An 18,129-nucleotide genomic window follows, 5' to 3' on the forward strand; every position below is an offset into this window, starting at 1 on the left:
CTGAGCAGCCAGGAATCCAATGGAATACCTGTGCTACGGGGTGGAAGACTGGATGGGGTCCCAGGATCGTGGGCCCTGGGCCCTGACACCTCAGAGTGCTCCCTGTTACGAACGGGCCCAACGTGGTGGAAGCTTGGGAGCTCGGGAAGCGGGGTAAGGACATGGGTGAGAGCCTCGGGGGTCCTGATCTGAGCCCGGTGGGCCCACGCTGGGGGTGCTGGTTTGAAGCCGGCAGGCATGGCTGGGCTGGGCTCTTGGGACAGCCAGGCGCCTCTGCTGGCATCTATGGCCATACCACCTTGAACGCACCCTGTCTCCTCTGTTCTGGGAAGCTACTCAGGGTTGGGCCTTGTTAGTACTTGGATGGGAGACCACCTGGGAATACTGGGTGCAGTAGGTTTTTGGCTTTCTTTCATTTCTTTCTTTCTTTTCTACCTTACTATGTTCCTTTCTCTCTCTCTCTCTCTTTCTCTCTTCTTTCTTTGTTTCTTTCCTACTTTCTTTTCTTTCTTTCTCACTTTCTGTCTTCTATCTTTCCTTCTTTCTTTTCTTTCCTTTTTCCCTCTTTCTTTCCATCTTTCTTTCTTTCCTTTCTTTGTTTCTCTCTTTCTTTCTTCTTTCTTTCCTTCTTTCTTTCTTTTCTTTCATTTCTCTTTCTTTCTTACTTCCTTTCTTCTATCTTTCCTTCTTTCTTTTCTTTCTTTGTTCTCTCTCTCTCTTTCTTTTTTCTTGCTTGTTTGCTTTCTTTCTTCTTTCTCTCCTTCTTTCTTTCTTTTCTTTGTCTTTCTTCTTTCTTTATTCCTTTCTTTCTTTGTTTCTCTCTTTTTCTTTCATTTCTTTCTCTCTTTCTTTTCTTCCTTCCTTCCCTTCTTTCTTTCTTTTCTTTCTTTGTTCTCTCTCTCTCTTTTTTCTTGCTTGTTTGCTTTCTTTCTTCTTTCTCTCCTTCTTTCTTTCTTTTCTTTGTCTTTCTTTCTTCTTTCTTTATTCCTTTCTTTCTTTTCTTTGTTTCTCTCTCTTTTTCTTTCATTTCTTTCTCTCTTTCTTTTCTTCCTTCCTTCCTTTCTTTTCTTTCTTTCTTTCTTTCTTTCTTTCTTTCTTTCTTTCTTTCTTTCTTTCTCTCTCTGTTTCTTTCTTTCTTCCATTCTTTTCTTTCTTTCTCTCTCTCTCTCTTTCTTTCTTTCTTTCTTTCTTTCTTTCTTTCTTTCTTTCTTTCTTTCTTTCTTTCTTTCTTTCTTTCTTTCTTTCTTTCTTTCTTTTCTTCTTTCTTTTCTTTCTTTCTTTCTCTTTTTCTTCCAGATAGAGTCTCGCTCTATCACCCAGGGTGGAGTGCAGTGGCGTGATGTCGGCTCATTTCAGGCTCCATCTCTCATGTTCACGCCATTCTCCTTAGTCTCCAGAGCAGCGTGGACTACAGACGCCTGCCCCCACGCTGGCCTCATGTTTTGTAGTTTTAGTAGAAACGGGGTTTCACCATATTAGCCAGGCTGGTCTGTGTCTCCTGACCTCGTGATCCACACTCCTCGGAATCCCAACGTGCTGTGGTTGCAGCCGTGATCCACGGAGCCTGGTCTGCTGTAGTCTTTTGTGACTTCAACCATCCCTCCCTTTCCCCTACTGTCACCGTGCTTCCGAAATTCCCCAGATTCTGCTCCGTCTTTATCGCCCACCTGCAGCACCACCGCAGCCTGGGACGTCCTCTTGGGGGTCCGCCACTAAAGCACAACTGGGCAGCAGCCTCCCACCACTTCCGCCTTGCCACCACCAAGCCAGGAGCCCGGGTCCATCCCGGGAGGTCAGGGGGCCAGACCATAAAGGCGCAGGCGCAGGTTCCCTGCCGTTGGCGCTGCCTTCCCACTCCCAGAACGCCCAGGAGATTCAATGCACTCATCAGGCGCTGCCACAACGTTGCAAACAGGGGGAAGGGGCGGGCAGGGTCAGTGGGTGCCACACACACCAACCAAGACCTCTGCTCCAGAACGCAGGGGCTGCCTTATCAAGGGGAAAGGCATTGCTTTGCCAGCCACCAGGAAAGCAGTCTCTGTGCACCCGGATTCCATTGCAACCAACTTTGTGTAAACTGCAGTCCCGAGGACATGCCAGAGACCCAGGCCTTGGGCAACGTGGGCACGCCCAGAGCCACGGCTCCTGCCAAATGGACGGGTGCACTCTGCAAATGTAGGGGCCCAATGCACTGCACCAGGAGCACAGGGAAGTGCCAACATAGGAAGGAGCCTACGAAACCCAACTCCAAAATAAGCCATTAATCCAAGACAACATCCGTATCAGTGCTGCGTTGCTCCTCTTGCATGGATGGCCTGGCCACCCTGTTCTGGCCCAGTCCAAGCCCCCTCCACCCTATCCCGGTCTGCTCAAAAGGGAACTGCCTACAGGAGCAGGGTGCTCCATCTCCAAGGCTCTATCACTCTCGATCTTTAGCTCCCTCCCCCTCTCTCTTCTGTGTTTGCCCCTGCACCTCCCGCTACTTCTGTCGCCTTCCCTCTGTCTCTGTCTCTCTCTCTCTCTGTCCCACTCTCCTTCTCTGAATCTCTGTCTGTCTCTTTCCCTCTCCCCTTCCCCTGTCTCTCTCGATGGATGTCTCTCTCCCTCCTTCGGTTTCAATCTATCCATCCATCTCTTCCTTGCTCTCCTTCAAGCCGTTTGTGTGTGCTTGCATTTGTGCGTGTGTGTGCACGTGCATGTGTGGGTTCCCACATGCAAGAGTCCGGGTGTGTCTGTGGGGCTGTGGATTTGCTCCTGGTGGTGGTGGCCTATGTCTGGGTTTCTCTCAGCCCCTCTCACTGGAGATCAGGCTGCCAGCTCTAATGCCAGCCCAGGGCAAAGCAAGGCCAAACCCCAACCCCCAACACCCCATGCTGTCTTGCCCACCGGCAGGGCCTTGGTCGGGATAAATTACCACGGTGATGGCTTTGTGAGAAAAAGTCCATGCGCTGCTCAGCTGACAGTTCACCCTTGGCCAGCCCTGATGGCTCTGGCTGGAGGGGTAAGAGGGGGCCTCGCAGGAGTTCCCGAGCCACCAGGGATTCAAGAGTACCTCCGTGACAGGGCGGAGGACAGGACAGGGTCCCAGGATCATGGGCCCTGGGCCCTGATGCCTTGGAGCATTCCCTGTTCTGAGCAGACCCAACGTGGTGGAAGCTCAGGAGCTCGGGAGCCGGAGAAGGCCGTGGGCAAGCAGCTCGGGCGTCCTGATAGGAGACTAGCGGCCCCGGGCTGGCAGTGCCAGCTGGAAGCTGGCAGGCATGGCTGGGCTGGGCTCTTGGGGCAGCCAGACGCCTCTGCCAGTGTCTACTGCCATACTACCCTGAACGCATCAGATCTCATCTGATCTTGGAAGCTAAGCATGGTTGGGTCTGTTTAGTACTTGGATGGGAGACTACCTGGGAATACCGGGTGCTGTAGGCTTTTTTGCTTTCTTTCTTTCTTTCTTTATTTTCTATCTTTCTCTCTTTCTTTCGTTCTCTCTTTCTTTCTTCCCTTACTTTCTTTCTTTCTCTTTCTTTCTTTCCTTCTTTCTTCTTCCTTCTTTTCTTTCTTTCTTTCTTTCTTCTTTCTTTTCTTTCTTTCTTTTTCCTTCCTTCCTTCCTTCCTTCCTTCCTTCCTTCCTTCCTTCCTTCCTTCCTTCCTTCCTTCCTTCCTTTCTCTCTCTCTCTCTTTCTCTCTCCTTCCTTCCTTCCTTCCTTCCTTCCTTCCTTCCTTCCTTCCTTTCCTTCCTTCCTTCCTTCCTTCCTTCCTTCCTTCCTTCCTTCCTTCCTTCCTTCCTTCCTTCCTTCCTTCCTTCCTTCCTTCCTTTCTTTCTTTCTTTCTTTCTTTCTTTCTTTCTTTCTTTCTTTCTTTCTTTCTTTCTTTCTTTCTTTCTTTCTTTTCTTTCTTTCTTTTCCTTTCCACATGGAGGCTCGCTCTGTCACCCAAGATGGAGTACAGTGGTGTAATCATGGCTCATTAAAAGCTCAGCCTCCCTGGTTCAAGCCATTCTCCTGCCTCAGCCTCCCAAGTACCTGGGACTGTAGGTGCTAGACAGCATTCCTGGCTCATGTTTTGTAGTTTTAGTAGAGATGGGTTTTCACTGTAATAGCCAGGCTGGTCTAGATCTCCTGAACTCGTGATCCACCGGCTTTGGCATCCAAACGTCCTGACATTACAGGTGTGATCCACCGCGCCCGACCTGCTGTAGGCTTTTGTGGCTTCCCCCTCCCTCCCTTTCCCCTACTGTCGCCATGCTTCCCAACCTCCCCTGACTCTGCTCCCCCTTTAACGCCCGCCTATACCCCCTCCGCAGCTGGGTATCTCCTGCTGGGTGTCCGCACAAAAGCACCACCGGGCAACAGCATCCCACTGCTTCTGCCTCGCTGCCGCCCCATCAGGATCCACTTTCCAGCCCTGGAGGGCAGGGGACCGAGCCCCAAAGGTGCAGGCATGTGTTCCCTGCCGTTCGCACTGCCTTCCCACTCCCGGAACGCCCAAGCGATTCAGTGCAGTCATCGGGCACCGACGCAACCTTCCAAACCAGGCGAAGGGGCGGGCAGGGGCAGCGGGTGCCACACATGCCAGCCAAGACCTCTGCTCCAGAATGCAAGGGCCGCTTTATCTGGGGGAAGGACATTGCTTGCCAGCCACAAGGAAAATAGTCCCTGTGCACCCGGATTCCATTGCTACCAACTTTGTGTAAACTCCAGTCCAGAGGATATGCCAGAGACCCAGGCCTCAGGTACCATGGGAACACCCAGTGCCACAGCTCCTGCCAAATTGACGGGCACACTCTGCAGATCTAGGGGCCCAAAGCACCGCACCAGGGGCACAGAGAGGTGCCAACAAAGGAAGGAGACTACGAAACCCACCTCCAAACAAGCAATTAACCCAAAACAAAACCCATCTCAGCGCTCCATTGCTCCTCTTGCATGGACGGCCTGGTCACCCTGTTCTGACCTAGCCCATGCCCCCTCCACCATATCCCGACCTGCTCGAAAGGGCCCTGCCTACCGGAGCAGGGTACTCCCTCTCCAAGGCTCTATTGATCTGGCTCTCTATCTCCCTCCCCTTCTATCTTCTGGGTTTCCCCTGCACCTCCCGCTATTTCTGTCGCCTTCCCTCTGACTCTCTGTCTCTCTCTCTTTATCTGTTCTTGTCTTTCTCTGAATCTCAGTCTGTCTCTTTCCCTCTCCCCTTCCCCTGTCTCTCTCAATGGATGTCTCTTTCCCACCATCGGTTTCAGTCTCTCCATCCATCTCTTCCTTGCTCACCTTCAAGCCGTTTGTGTGTGCATGCATGTGTGTGTGTGTGTGAGTGTGTGTGTGTGTGTCTGTGTGTGCCCGTGTGTGGGTTCCAACACGCAAGTGCCCAGGTGTCTGTGTATGGGGCTGTGGATTTGCTCCTGGTGGTGATGGGATGTGTCTGGGTTTCTCTCAGCCCCTCTCGCCGGGGATCAGGCTGGTGGCTCTAGTGCCAGCCCGGGGCTAAACAGAGCCATCCCCCAAACTCCAATGCCCCATGCCGTCTTGCCCCCCTGCCGACTCTTGGTCGGGACAAGTGACCGTGATGGGGAAGTTGTGAGAAAAAGGCCATGCATGGCTAGGCGGGCTGCTCGCCCTTGGCCAGCCCTGATGACTCTTGGTGGGTGGGGCAAGAGGGGGCCTTGCAGGAGCTCCAGAGCTTCCAGGGATCCAAAAGAATACTTCTGTGACAGGGCAGAGGACTGGATGGGGCCCCAGGATCGTGGGCTCTGGGCCCTGACACCTCAGAGCACTACCTATTCCGAGTGGGCCCGACGTGGTGGAAGCTCGGCAGCTCAGTAGCCGGGGAAAGGCTGCGTGCGAGCGGCTCTGGGGTCCTGATCTGAGCCTGGCATCCCCGGACTGGCAGTGCCGGCTGGAAGCCGGTAGACACGGCTGGACTGGGCTCTTGGGGCAGCCACGGGCCTCTGCCGGCATCTGCGGACATACCAGCTGAACGCACCTGACCTCCTGTGATCTCGGAAGCTAAGCAGCAGTCTGGTTAGTACTTGGATGGGAGACCGCCTTGGAATACTGGGTGCTACAGGCTTTTTTGCTTTCTTTCTTCTCTTTCTTTCTTTTCTACCTTCCTTTATTCTCTACTCTCTCTCTCTCTTCTTTCTTTCTTTGGTTTCTTTCTCTCTTTCTTTCTTTCATTCTTAATTTCTTTCTTCTTTCTTTCTTTCTGTCTCTCTCTCTCTTTCTGTCTTTCTGTCTTTCTTTATTACTGTCTTTTTCTTCCAGATGGAGTCTCTCTCTGTCACCCAGGCTGGGGTGCAGTGGCGTGATCTCGGCTCACTGCAAGCTCCGCCTCCCGGGTTCACGCCGTCCTCTTGCCTCAGCCTCCAGAGCAGTTGGAACTACAGGCGCCCGCCACCACGCCAGGCTCATGTTTTGTAGGTTTAGCAGAGACTGGGTTTCACCATGTTAGCCAGGATGGTCTGGATCTCCTGACCTCATGTTCCACCCACCTTGGCCTCCCAAAGTGCTGGGATTACAGGCGTGATCCACGAGTCCCAGCCTGCTGTAGGCTATTTTGGCATACCCCCTCACTCCCTTCCCTCTACTGTTGCCATGCTTCCCAACCTCCCCTGACTCTGCTCCCCCTTAATCATCCGCCCACACCCCCACCGCAGCCGGGGACCTCCTCCTGGGGCCTACCACCAAAGCACCACCGGGAAGCAGCATCCCACCATTTCCGCCTCACTTCCGCCCCACCAGGGGCCCGGCTCCAGCCTGAGAGGGCAGGGGGCCGGACTCCAAAGACGCCGGCGCAGGTTCCCTGCCATATGCTGTGCCTTTCCCCTCCCAGAACACCCAGGTGATTCAAGACACACATTGGGTGCCACCATAACCTTCCAAACCGGGGGAAGGTTCGGGCAGGGACAGCGGTTGCCACACATGCCAGCCAAGAAGTCCACTCCAGAGCGCAGGGGCTGCTTTATCCGGGGGAAGGACATTGCATCACCAACCACCAGGAAAACAGTCCCTGTGCACCCGGATTCCCATTGCCACAGGCTTCGTGTAAACTCCAGTCCTGAGGACATGGCAGAGATCCAGGCCTCAAGACCTGTGGGCACGCCAGATTCCATGGCTCCTACCAAACGGGCAGGGTCACTCTGCAAATCAAGGGGCAAATGGCACTGCACCAAGAGCACAGGGAGGTGCCAACAAAGGAAGGAGCCTACTAAACTCACCTCCATATCAAGCAATTAATCCAAGAGAAAACCCATCACAGAGCTCCATTGCTCCTCTCCTATGAATGGCCTGGCCACTCTGTTCTGGCCCAGCCCAAGCCCCCTCCACCCTATCCTGGCCTGATCAAAAGGGCCCTGCCTAAAGGAGCAGGGCACTCCCTCTCCACGGCTCTATTGATCTCGTTCCATAGATCGCTCCCCCACTTTCTTCCGGGTTTGCCCCTGCACCTCATGCTACTTCAGTCGCCTTCCTTCTGTCTCTCTGTCTCTCTCTCTTTCTCTGTTCCTCTCTCTTTCCCTGCCTCTCTGTGTGTCTCTTTCCCTCTCCCCCTCCCCTGTCCCTGGATCGCTGTCTCTCTCCTTTCCTCAGTTTCAATCTCTTCATCCATCTCATCCTTGATCTCCTTCAAGCCGTTTGTGTGTGCATGCATGTGTGTGAGAGTGTATGTGTGTATGTGTGCGTGTGTCTGTCCGTGTGCATGCATGCGTATGTAGGTCCCCACATGTGAAAGCCCGGGTGTGTCTGTGTGTGGGGCTGTGGATTGGCTCCTGGGGGTGGTGGGGTGTGTCTTTGTTTCTCTCAGCCCCTCTCACCGGGGATCAGGCTGCCAGCTCTAGTGCCAGCCTGTGGCAAAGCAGGGCCGTCCCCCAACCCCCAAACCCCATGCCCTAATCCACCGGCAGGGTTTTCCTCAGGACAAGCTATCGGGGTGGGTTCGCTGTGAGAAAAAGGCCATGCATGGCTGGGCCAGCTGTTCACTCTTGGCCAGCCTTGATGGCTCTCGGTTGGTGGGGCAAGAGGGGGCCTTGCAGGAGCTCCTGAGCAGCCAGGAATCCAACGGAATACCTGTGCTATGGGGTGGAAGACTGGATGGGGTCCCAGGATCGTGGGCCCTGGGCCCTGACACCTCGGAGTGCTCCCTGTTACGAGCGGGCCCGACGTGGTGGAAGCTTGGGAGCTCGGGAAGTGGGGTAACGACATGGGTGAGCACCTAGGGGGTCCTGATCTGAGCCTGGTGGGCCCATACTGAGGCTGCTGGTTGGAAGCTGGCAGGCACGGCTGGGCTGGGCTCTTGGGACAACCAGGCGCCTCTGCAGGCATCTATGGCCATACCACCCTGAACGCACCCTATCTCGTCTGTTCTGGAAAGCTACTCAGGGTCGGGCCTTGTTAGTACTTGGATGGGAGACCGCCTGGGAATGCCGGGTGCAGTAGGTTTTCGGTTTTCTTTCTTTCTTTCTTTCTTTCTTTCTTTCTTTCTTTCTTTCTTTCTTTCTTTCTTTCTTTCTTTCTTTCTTTCTTTCCTTTCTTTCTTTCTTTCTTTCTTTCTTTCTTTCTTTCTTTCTTTCTTTCTTTCTTTCTTTCTTTCTTTCTTTCTTTTCTACCTTACTATCTTCCTTTCTCTCTCTCTCTTCTTTCTTTGTTTCTTTCCTTCTTTCTTTCCTTCTTGTCTTTCTTTCTCTCTTTCTTTCTTACTTTCTGTCTTCTATCTTTCTTTCTTTTCTTTCTTTTTTCTCTCTTTTTCTTTCTTTCCATCTTTCTTTCTTTCTTTTGTTTCTCTGTTTCTCTCTTCCCTTCTTTCTTTCCTTTTATTATTTTTCTCTCTCTTTCTTTCTTCTCTTTCTTTCTTACTTCCTTTCTTCTATCTTTCCTTCTTGCTTTCCTTTCTTTTTTTCTGTCTCTCTTTGTTTCTGTCTTTCCATCTTTCTTTCTTTTGTCACTTTCATGCTTTCTTCTTTCTATCCTTCTTCCTTTTTTCTTTTTGTTCTCTCTCTCTTTCTTCCTTCATTAATGTTTTCTTTCTTTGCTTCTCTCCCTCTTTCTTTCTGTCTTTTCTTTCTCTCTCTCCTTCCTTCCTTCCTTCCTTCCTTCCTTCCTTCCTTCCTTCCTTCCTTCCTTCCTTCCTTCCTTCCTTCCTTCCTTTCTTTCTTTCTTTCTTTCTTTCTTTCTTTCTTTCTTTCTTTCTTTCTTTCTTTCTCTCTCTCTCTCTCTCTCTCTCTCTCTCTCTCTCTCTCTCTCTCTCTTTCTTTCTTTCTTCTTTCTTCCAGACGGAATCTCACTCTGTCACCTAGGATGGAGTGCAGTGGCATGATCTCGGCTCAAGGCAAGCTCCGTCTCCCGGGTTCACATCATTCTCCTGCCTCAGCCTCCAGTGCAGCTGAAACTACAGGCGTCTGCCACCATGCCAGTCTCATGTTTTGTAGTTTTAATAGAGAGGGGGTTGCACCATGTTAGCAAGACTTGTCTGGATCTCCTGACCTCGTGATACACCCGCCTTGGCATCCCAAGTTCCTGGGATTACAGGCATGATTCACCGCGCCCAGCCTGTTGTAGACTTTTGTGACTTGCCCCCTCTTTCCCTTCCCCATACTGTTGCCATGATTCCCAACCTCCCCTGACTCTGCTCCCCCATCATCGTGCCCCTACACCCCCACCACATCCGGGGACCTCCTTCAGGGGGTGTGCCACCAAAGCACCACCAGGCAGCAGCATTCTACCACTAATGCCTAGTCATCACCCCGCCAGGTGCCCGGCTCCAGCCTGGGAGGGCAGGGGGCCGGACCCCAAAGGCGCAGGCGCTGGTGTTGGCGTTGTGAGAAAAATGCCAATGCTGCTGGGCCGCCTGTTTGCCTTTGGCCAGCCCTGACGGCTCTCACTGGGTGGGGCAAGAGGGGGCCTCGCAGGAGCTCCTGAGCCGCCAGGGATCCAAAAGAATACCTCCGTGACAGGGCAGAGGACTGGACTGTGTCCCAGGATTGTGGGCCCTGGGCCCTGGGTCCTGACGCCTCACAGTGCTCCCTGTTATGAGCAGGCCGATGTGGCGGAAGTTCGGGAGCCTGGGAGCCGGTGGAAGGCCATGGGCGAGTGCCTCGCGGGTCCCGATATGAGCCCGTCAGTCCCAGGCTGGCGGTGCCAGTTAGAAGCCAGTGGGCATGGCTGGGACTGGCTCTTGGGACAGCCAGGCACCTCTGCTGGTGTCTATGGACATACCACCCTGAACTCGCTCAATCTAGTCTCTTCGTGGAAGCAAAGCAGGGTCCAGCCTGGTTAGTACTTGCATAGGAGACCACCTGGGAATACCGGGTGCTGTAGGTTTTTGGCTTTCTTGTCTTTCTTTCTTTTATACCTTCCTTTCTTTCCTTCTCTCTCTCTCTCCTTTCTTTTTTCTTTTTCTTTCTTTCCTTCTTTCTTTGTTCGTTCTTCTATCTTTCCTTCTTTCTTTCTTTTCTTTCTTTCTCTCTTTTTTCTGACTTTCGTTCTTTCTTGCTTTCCATCTTTCTTTCTTTCTCTTTTTATTCTTTCTTCTATCTTTCCTTCTTTCTTTCTTTTCTTTCTTTCTTTCTCTCTTTATTCTTTCTATCTTTTCTTCTTTCTTTCTTTTCTTTCTTTCTCTCTTTATTTCTTCTTTAATTCTTTCTTTCTTTTCTCTCTCTCTTTCTATCTTTTCTTTCTCTCTTTCTTTCCTTTTCTTTCTTCTTTCTTTCTTTTCTTTCCTTCTTTCTTTTTCCATCTCTCTTTGTTTGTCTCTTTTCTTTCTTTCTTTCTTTCTTTCTTTCTTTCTTTCTTTCTTTCTTCCTTTCTTTCTTTCAGTCTCTCTCTCTCTCTCTCTTTCTTTCTTTCTCTCTTTTTCTTCCAGACGTGGTCTTGCTCTCTCACCCAGGTTGGTGTGCAGTGACATGATCTCGGGTCGCTTCAAGCTCCACCTCCCAGGTAAACTCCATTCTCCTGCCTCAGTCTCTCGAGCAGCTTGGACTACATGCGCCCGCCACCACGCCCTTCTCATGTTTTGTAGTTTTAGTAGAGATGGGGTTTCACCGTGTAAGTCAGGCTTGTCTGGATCTCCTGACTTTGTAATCCACACTCCTCGGCCTCCCAAAGTGCTGGGATTACATTCCCTCTGGTGGTGCGCCACCAAAGTACTATTGGACAGAAGCATTCCACCACTTCTGCCTAGCCACCGCCCCACCAGGAGCCCGGCTCCAGCCTGGGAGGGCAGGGGCCGGGATCCCAAAGGCGCAGACCCGGGTGTTGGTGTTGTGACAAAATGTCCATGCGATTCTGGGCCGCCTGTTCACCCTTGCCCAGTCCTGACGGCTCTGGCTGGGTGGGGCAAGAGGGGGCCTCGCAGGGGCTCCTGAGCTGCCAGGGATCTAAAAGAACACTCTCTGACATGGTGGAGAAACGGACGGGGTCCAGGGATTGTGGGCCCTGGGCCCTGAAGCTTAAGAGCACTCCCTGTTCCAAGCGAACCGGACGTGGTGGAAGATCGGGAGGTTGGGAGCTAGGGGAAGGCCTCGGGCTTGCATCTCCGGGGTCCCGATATGAGCCCGGAGGCCCTGGGCTGGCGGTACCTGCTGGAAGCCGGCAGCCTGGCTGTGCCAGGCTCTTGTGGCAGCCAGGCGCCTCTGCTGGAGTCTTTGGCCATCCCACCCAGAATACACGAGATCTCCTCTGATCTCGGAAGCTAAACAGGGTCGGGCCTTATTAGTACTTGGATGGGAGACCGCCTGGGAATCCTGGGTGTGTATACTTTTTTCTTTCTTTTCTGCATTCCTTTCTTTCCTTCTCTCTCTGTCTCCTTTCATTCTTTCTTTTCTTTCTCTCTTTCCTTCTTTCTTTCTTTCCTTCTTTCTTTCTTTTCTTGCTTTCTTTCTCTTTCTCTTTCTTTCTTTCTTCTTTCTTGCCTTCTTTTTTCTTTCTCTCTCTTTCTCTCTTTCCTTCCTTCCTTCTTTCTCTCTCTCTTTCTCTTTCTTTCTTTCTTTCTTTCTTTCTTTCTTTCTTTCTTTCTTTCTTTCTTTCTTTCTTTCTTTCTTTCTTTCTTTCTTTCTTCCTTTCTGTCTCTCTCTCTCTATCTCTCCCTCCCTTCCTTCCTTCCTTCCTTCCTTTCTTTCTTTCTTTCTTTCTTTCTTTCTTTCTTTCTTTCTTTCTTTCTTTCTTTCTTTCTTTCTTCCTTCCTTCCTTCCTTCCTTCCTTCCTTCCTCTCCTCTCCTCTCCTTTCCTCTCTCCCTCCCTCCCTCCCTCCCTCCCTCTCCCTCCCTCCCTCCCTCCCTCCCTTTCTTTCTTTCTTTCTTTCTTTCTTTCTTTCTTTCTTTCTTTCTTTCTTTCTTTCTTTCTCTCTCTCTCTCTCTCTCTTTCTTTCTTTCTTTCTTTCTTTCTTTCTTTTTCATTCTCTTTCTTTTTCTTCCAGATGCAGTCTCGCGCTATCACCCAGGGTGGAGTGCAGTGGCATGATCTCGGCTCATTTCAGGCTCCATCTCTCATGTTCACACCATTCTCCTGTCTCAGCCTCCCGAGCAACGGGGACTACAGGTGCCCACCCCCATGTCGGGCTCATATTTTGTAGTTTTAGTAGAGACTGGGTTTTACCGTGTTAGCAAGGCTGGTCTGGATCCCCTGACCTCATGATCCACCCTCCTCGGAATCCCTGCTGTGGTTACAGCCATGATCCACCGAGCCCGGCCTGCTGTGGTCTTTTGTGGCTTCAACCCTCCTTCCCTTCCCTGTGCTGTCGCCATGCTTCCCAAATCCCCTGGACTCTGCACCCACTTTATTGCCCGCCTGCAACACCGCCACAGCTGGTGACTTCCTCTTGGCATTTGCCACCAAGGCACAACTGGGCAGCAGGCCCCCACCATTTCCACCTCGCTGCCGACATGCCAGGAGCCCGGGTCCATCCCAGGATGTCAGGGGGCCAGTCTATAAAGGTGCAGGCACAGGTTCCCTGGTGTTCGTACAGCCTTCCCGCTCCCAGAATGCCCCGGAGATTCAATGCACTCATTGGGCGCCGCCGCAACATTCCAAACCGGGGGACGGGGCGGGCAGGGGCAGCGGGTGCCACATATGCCAGCACAGACCTCTGCTCCAGATCGCAGGGGCCGCTTTATCCGGGGGAAGGACATTGCTTTGCCAGCCACCAGGAAAACAGTCCCTGTGCACCCAGATTCCATTGCCACCAACTTCGTGTAAACTCCAGCCCCAAGGATATGACAGAGACCCAGGCCTCGGGCACCATGGGCAGGCCCAGTTCCACCGCTCCTGCCAAATGGACGGGCACACTCTGCAAATCTAGGGGCCCAACACACCACACCAGGAGCACAGGGAGGTGCCAACATAGAATGGAGCCTACGAAACCCACCTCCAAAGCAAGGTATTAACCCAAGAATAAACTCATCTCAGCGCTCCATTGCTCTTCTTGCATGGACGGCCTGGTCAACCTGTTCTGGCCCAGTCCATGCCCCCTCCACCCTATCCCGGCCTGCTTAAAAGGGCCCTGCCTACCAGAGCAGGGCGCTCCCTCTCCAAGTCTCTATCGCTCTCGCTCTGTAGCTTCCTTGCCCTTTCTCTTGTGTGTTTGCCCCTGCACCTCGCCCTCCTTCTGTCGCCTTCCATCTGTCTCTCTGTCTCTCCCTCTTTATCTGTCCCTCTCTCTTTCTCTACCTCTCTGTCTGTCTCTTTCCCTCCCCCCTCCCCTGTCTCTCTTGACTGCTGTCTCTCTCCATCCTTCGGTTTCAATCTCTCCATCCATCTCTTCCTTGCTCTCCTTCAAGCTGTTTGCGTGTGCGTGCATGTGTGTGTGTGTGTCTGTGCGTGTTTACGTGCGTGTGTGGGTTCCCGCGTGCGAACGCCCAGGTGTGTCTGTGTGTGCGGCTGTGGATATTCTCCTGGTGGTGGTGGGGTGTGACTGGGTTTCTCTCAGCAACTCTCGCCGGAGATCAGGCTGCCGGCTATAGTGCAAGCCTGGGGAAAAGCAGGGCCATCCCCAACCCCCAACCCCTCACGCCCTCTTGCCCACTGTCTGGGTCTTGGTCAGGACAAGCGACCGTGGTGGGGGCATTGCGAGAAAAAAGCCACATGCCTAGACTGGCTGTTCGCCCTTGTCCAGCCCTGATGGCTCTGGGTAGGTGGAGCAAGAGGGGGACTCGCAGGAGTTCCTGAGTGGCCTGGGATCCAAAAGAATATCTCCGCGACAGAGCTGAGGATGGGACGAGGTTGCAGGATTCTGGGCCGTGGGCCCTGATGCCTCGGAACACTCCCTGTTCTGAGTGCACCCAAAGTGGTGGAACCTTGGAATCTCGGGCGCCGGGGGAAGGCCACGGGCCAGTGGCTCAGGGGTCCTGATTCGAGCCGGTGGCCCCGGGCTGGCGGTGTCAGCTGGAAGCCGTCAGGCATGGCTGCGCTGAGCTCTTGGGGCAGCCAGGCGCCTCTGTCAACATGTACGGCCATACCACCCTGAACGCACCTGATCTTGTCTGATCTCAGAAGCTAAGCAGAATCTGGCCTGGTTAGTACTTGGATGGGAGACTGCCTGGGAATACTGGGTGCTTTTTTGCTTTCTTTCTTTTCCACCTTCTTTTCCTCCCTGTTCTCTCTCTTCTTTTTTGCTTTCTTTCTTTCTTTCCAACTTACTTTGTTTTCTTTTCTTTCTTTCTTTCCTTCTTTCTTCTTTCTTTCCTTCTTTTCTTTCTTTCTTTCTTTCTTTCTTTCTTTCTTTCTTTCTTTCTTTCTCTCTCTCTCTTTCTTTCTTTCTCTCTCCATCTCTCTTTCTTTCTTTCTTTCTTTCTTTCTTTCTTTCTTTCTTTCTTTCTTTCTTTCTTTCTTTCTTTCTTTCTCTCTCTCTCTCTCTTTCTTCTCTCTCTCTCTCTCTTTCTCTCTCCTTTTCTTCCAAACAGATTCTCGCTGTATCACCTAGGATGGACTGTCGTGGCGCGATCTCAGCTCACTGTAAGTGCTGCCTCCCGGGATCAAGCCATGCTCCTGCCTCAGCCTCCCGAGCAGCTGAGACTACACGCTCCCGCGACCACGCCCAGTTCATGTTTTGTAGTTTTACTAGAGACGGGGTTTCACCTTGTGAGCCAGGCTGGTCTGTGTCTCCTGACATCGTAATCCACATGCCTCTGCCTCCCAAAGTGCTGGAATTACATTCGTGATCCACCGCGCCTGGCCTGCAGTAGGCTTTTGTGGTTTTACCCCTCCCTCCCTTCCCCCTACTATCGCCATGCTTCCCAAACTCCCCTGAGTCTTTCCCCTCTTTATCGCGCCCCTACACACCCAACGCAACTGGGGAACTCCTTCTGGGGGTGCACCACCAAAGCACCAGCGGGCAACAGCATTCCAGCGCTTCTGCCTAGCCCCTGCCCTGCCAGGAGCCCGGCTCCAGCCTGGGAGGGCAGGGGGCTGGACCCCAAAAGCACAGCCCCGGGTGTTGACATTTTGAGAAAAAGGCCATGCGCCGCTGGGTCGCCTGTTCACCCTTGGCCAGCCCTGATGGCTCTGACTGGGTGTGGCTAGAGGGGGGCTTCGCAGGAGCTCCTGATCCACCAGGGATCTAAAAGAATACCTCCGCGACAGGGCCAAGGAGCGGTCGGGGTCCCAGGATCTTGGGCCATGGGCCCTGGAGCTAAGCAGGATCGGGCCTGGTTAGTACTTGGAAGGGAGATCACCTGGGAATACCAGGTGCTGTGGGGTTTTTGCTTTCTCTCTTGTCTTTCTTTTCTACCTTCATTTCTTTCCTTCTCTCTCTCTCATTTCTTTCTTTCTTTTCTCTCTCTTTCTTTCTTACTTTCTTCTTTCCTTTTTCTTTCTTTCTCTCACTCTTTCTTTCTTTCTTTTCTTTAGTGCTTTCTTTCTTCCTTGTTTCCTTTTTTTCCATTCTTTCTTTCTTTCAGTCTCTCTCTCTTTCTTTCTTTCTTTCTCTCTCTCTCTTTCTTTCTTTCTTTCTTTCTTTCTTTCTTTCTTTCTTTCTTTCTTTCTTTCTTTCTTTCTTTCTTTCTTTCTTTCTTTCCCTTCCCTTCCCTTCCCTTCCCTTCCCTTCCCTTCCCTTCCCTTCCCTTTTTCCTTTCCTTTCCTTTCCTTTCCTTTCCTTTCCTTTCCTTTCCCCTTTCCTTTCCTTTCCTTTCCTTTCCTTTCCTTTCCCCTTTCCTTTCCTTTCCTTTCCTTTCCTTTCCTTTCCTTTCCTTTCCTTTCCTTTCCCCTTTCCTTTCCTTTCCTTTCCTTTCCTTTCCTTTCCTTTCCTTTCCTTTCCTTTCCTTTCCTTTCCTTTCCTTTCCTTTCCTTCCTTTCTTTTTCTTCCAGGTGGAATCTCACCCTATCACCCAAGGTAGAGTGCAGTGGCACTCACTGCAAGCTCCGCCTCCCAGGTTCATGCCATTCTCCTGCCTCAGCCCCCCGAGCAGCTGGGACTATAGGCACCCGCCACCATGTCCGGCTCATGTTTTTTAGTTTTAGTCGAGATGGGATTTCACCGTGTTAGCCATTCTGGTCTGCATCTCTTGACATCGTGATCCACCTGCCTTGGCCTCCCACAGTGCTGGGATTACAGGTGTGATCCACCGCACCTGGCTTGCTGTAGGCTTTTGTGGCTTGCCCCCTCCCTCAATTGCCCCTACTGTCGCCCTGCTTCCCAACGTCCCCTGACTCTGCTCCCCCTTTATCGCCCGCCTACACCCCGCCACAGCCAGGGACCTCCTCCTGGGGGTCCATCACCAAAGCACCTCCGGGCATCACAATCCCTCCACTCCCACCTTACCGCCGCAGCACTAGGAGCCTGTCTCCAGTCCGGGAGGGCAGGGGGCCGAACCCTAAAGGCATAGGTGCGGGTTCCCTGCTGTTCGCGGTGCCTTCCCGCTCCTCGAATGTCCAGGCAATTCGATTCACTCATCGGGAACTGCCACAACCTTCCAAACTGGGGGAAGGGGTGGGCAGTGGCAGCGGGTGCTGCATATGCCAGCCAAGACCTCAGCTCCAGAACACAGGGGCTGTTTTATCTGGGGGAAGGACATTGCTTCGCCAGTCACCAGAAAAACAGTGCCTGTGCACCTGGATTCCCACTGCCGCCATCTTCATGTAAACTCCAGTCCCAAGGACACTCCACGGACCCAGGCCTCAGGCCCCATGTGCATGCCTGTTTCTCATAGCTCCCACCAAAGGGGAGGGCACAATCTGCCAATCAAGGGGCCCACCGAATCGCACCAAGAGCACATGGAGGTGCCAACAAAGGAAGCAGCCTATGAAAACCACCTCCAAAGCAAGCAATTAATCCAAGAGAAAACCCGTTACAGAGCTTTGTTGCTCCTCTCGCATGAACGGCCTGGCCACCCTGTTCTGGCCCAGCTCAAGCTCTCTCCACCCTATCCCGGCCTGCTCAAAAGGGCCCTGCCTTAAGGAGCAGGATCCTGGACGCTGGGCCTTGACGCCTCAGAGCACTCCCTGTTCCTAGCAGCCCCGACGTGGTGGAACGTCGGAAACTCGGGAACTGGGGGAATGGCGCAGGCGAGGGGCTCGGGGGTCCTGATCCGAGCCCCGGGCTGGCGGTGCTGGCTGAAAGCCGGCGCGCATGGCTGGGCCGGTCTCTTTTCTATCTTCCTTTCTTTCCTTCTCTCTCTCTCCCTTCTTTCTTTCTTTTCTTTCTTTCTCTCTTTCTTTCTTCCTTCTTTCTTTGTTTTCTTTCTCTCTTTCTTTCTTTCCTTCTTCTTTCTTTCCTTCTTTCTTTCCTTTCTTTCTTTCTCTTTCTCTCTTTCTTTCTTCTTTCCTTCCTTTCTTTCGTTCTTTCTATCTTTCTTTCTTTCTCTCTCTCTTCTTTCCTCTCTCTCTCTTTCTTTCTTTCTTTCTTTCTTTCTTTCTTTCTTTCTTTCTTTCTTTCTTTCTTTCTTTCTTTCTTTCTTTTCCTTCCTTCCTTCCTTCCTTCCTTCCTTCCTTCCTTCCTTCCTTCCTTCCTTCCTTCCTTCCTTCCTTCCTCTCTCTCTCTCTTTCTGTCTTTCTTTCTTTCTTTTTCTTCCAGACGGAGTCTCACTCTGTCACCCAGGCTGGAGTGCAGTGACACGACCTTGCAGCCTCCCGGGTTCATGCCATTGTCCTGCCTCAGCCTCCCAAGCACCTGGGACTACAGGCACCCGTCACCACGCCCGGCTCATGTTTTGCAGTTTTA

General features: G+C 52.2%; 5 pseudogenes; all 5 read left to right on the forward strand.

The window, feature by feature from the left end:
- The first annotated feature begins 281 nt into the window (after positions 1–281).
- LOC144338847 (5S ribosomal RNA) lies at positions 282–400 on the forward strand (annotated as a pseudogene).
- A 2,904-nt stretch (positions 401–3,304) lies between these two features.
- Positions 3,305–3,423, forward strand: LOC144338828 (5S ribosomal RNA; annotated as a pseudogene).
- Positions 3,424–8,304: 4,881 nt separating this feature from the next.
- On the forward strand, positions 8,305–8,423 carry LOC114675111 (5S ribosomal RNA; annotated as a pseudogene).
- Positions 8,424–11,619: 3,196 nt separating this feature from the next.
- Positions 11,620–11,737, forward strand: LOC114674613 (5S ribosomal RNA; annotated as a pseudogene).
- Positions 11,738–14,417: 2,680 nt separating this feature from the next.
- Positions 14,418–14,536, forward strand: LOC114674614 (5S ribosomal RNA; annotated as a pseudogene).
- The last annotated feature ends 3,593 nt before the right edge of the window (positions 14,537–18,129 follow it).

This window comes from Macaca mulatta, chromosome 1, assembly GCF_049350105.2.
Source record: "Macaca mulatta isolate MMU2019108-1 chromosome 1, T2T-MMU8v2.0, whole genome shotgun sequence".
In the NCBI taxonomy this organism is placed as follows: Eukaryota; Metazoa; Chordata; class Mammalia; order Primates; family Cercopithecidae; genus Macaca; species Macaca mulatta.